The sequence below is a fragment of the Triticum dicoccoides genome, chromosome 4A (assembly GCF_002162155.2).
Source record: "Triticum dicoccoides isolate Atlit2015 ecotype Zavitan chromosome 4A, WEW_v2.0, whole genome shotgun sequence".
In the NCBI taxonomy this organism is placed as follows: domain Eukaryota; kingdom Viridiplantae; phylum Streptophyta; class Magnoliopsida; order Poales; family Poaceae; genus Triticum; species Triticum dicoccoides.
The window spans coordinates 466037943-466039665 of record NC_041386.1 but is presented as its reverse complement, the minus strand read 5'-3'; the positions used below and the strand labels follow the sequence as shown (position 1 = coordinate 466039665).

The 1723-nt window shown below is 61.7% G+C and overlaps 1 protein-coding gene across 1 annotated transcript in view; it reads left to right on the top strand.

The window, feature by feature from the left end:
• LOC119286213 overlaps positions 1 to 1723 on the top strand; it is a 6838-nt gene that overhangs the window by 350 nt on the left and 4765 nt on the right. The window lies entirely within an intron of this gene.

Genomic DNA, 1723 nt, shown 5'->3' with positions numbered 1-1723 from the left:
CCAGTGACGCAGAGACTGGAACGAAACTCCTCAAAGGTGGAAGTCGGCAGTCCCTTCGTCATCACATCAGCGAACTGCTGAGCAGTCGGCACATGGAGAACCCGCATGCGTCCAAGAGCCACCTGCTCGCGCACAAAGTGAATGTCCAGCTCGATGTGTTTCGTCCGGCGATGATGAACGGGGTTGGCGGAGAGGTACACCGCAGAGACGTTGTCGCAGTAGACAACCGTAGCCTGGGAGACATCGTGATGTAGCTCCTGAAGTAACTGTCGAAGCCAGGTGCACTCGGCGACAGCGTTGGCCACAGCTCGGTACTCAGCCTCCGCGCTAGAGCGCGAAACCGTGGGTTGTCGCTTGGACGACCACGAGAAGAGGGAAGGACCGAGGTAGACGCAGTAGCCAGAGGTGGACCGACAAGTGTCGGGGCAGCCGGCCCAGTCTGCATCGGAGTAAGCCACCATCTCCAGAGAAGTGGACGCCGTGAGTGTCAACCCAAGGGACATCGTGCCGCGGATGTAGCGAAGTATCCGCTTCACGAGAGTCCAGTGAGAGTCCCGAGGGGCGTGCATGTGGAGACACACCTGCTGGACAGCATACTGAAGATCCGGTCTGGTGAGAGTCAAGTACTGTAGGGCGCCGACAATAGACCGGTAGAACGGAGCATCCGACGCAGGCGAACCCGCAAGAGCAGAAACCTTGGCCTTCGTGTCAACAGGAGTAGCAACCGGATGGCAGTTGAGCATGCCAGCGCGCTCAAGAAGCTCATGGGCATACTTCTGTTGATGAAGAAAGAAACCGTCCGGACGGCGAACGACCTCAATGCCAAGGAAATAATGGAGAGCACCCAGGTCCTTGATAGCGAACTCGTCACGCAGCCGGAGAGTAATCTGCTGAAGAACGGCTGCGGAGGAGGCTGTCAGGATGATGTCGTCGACGTAAAGCAGCAAATATGCAGTCGTGTCACCGTGGCGATAGACAAACAGTGAGGCATCCGAGCGAGTGACGCTGAAGCCCGGTGTCTGAAGAAACCCGGCGATCCGCTGGTACCAGGCGCGGGGTGCCTGCTTGAGCCCGTAAAGAGAGCGCGACAGCAGGCACACATGGCCGGGGAATGAGGCGTCGACGAAACCGGTGGGTTGCTCACAAAACACCTGCTCCTCAAGATGGCCGTGGAGGAAGGCGTTGGAGACATCCATCTGGTGAACGGGCCAGCCGCGAGAAACGGCGAGCTGGAGGACAGTGCGGATCGTGCCCGGTTTGACAACCGGGGCGAACGTCTCCGTGAAATCAACTCCAGCGCGCTGGCGAAAACCGCGGACCACCCAACGAGCCTTGTAGCGCTCAAGTGAACCGTCTGAGCGGGTCTTATGACGGAAGACCCACTTGCCGGTGATGACGTTGGCGCGAGGAGGCCGGGGAACCAGAGTCCAGGTGCGGTTCCGTTGGAGAGCGTCGAACTCTTCCTGCATCGCCGCAAGCCAGTGAGGATCACGGAGGGCGGCGCGGGCGGACGCAGGAATGGGTGACGGCTCCGCGGCAGAGGAGGCGAGGACGTACTCGTCACGCGAGTAGCGGAGGCTCGGGCAGTGAATGCCGGCGCGAGCACGGGTGACAGGACCGGACGGGGCCACCGATGCCGGCGAGGCGGCCGGCGTCGCGGCCGGCGTCATAGCCGGCGTCGCGGCCGGCGTCGCGGCCGGCGATAGAGCCGGCGAGGCGGCCG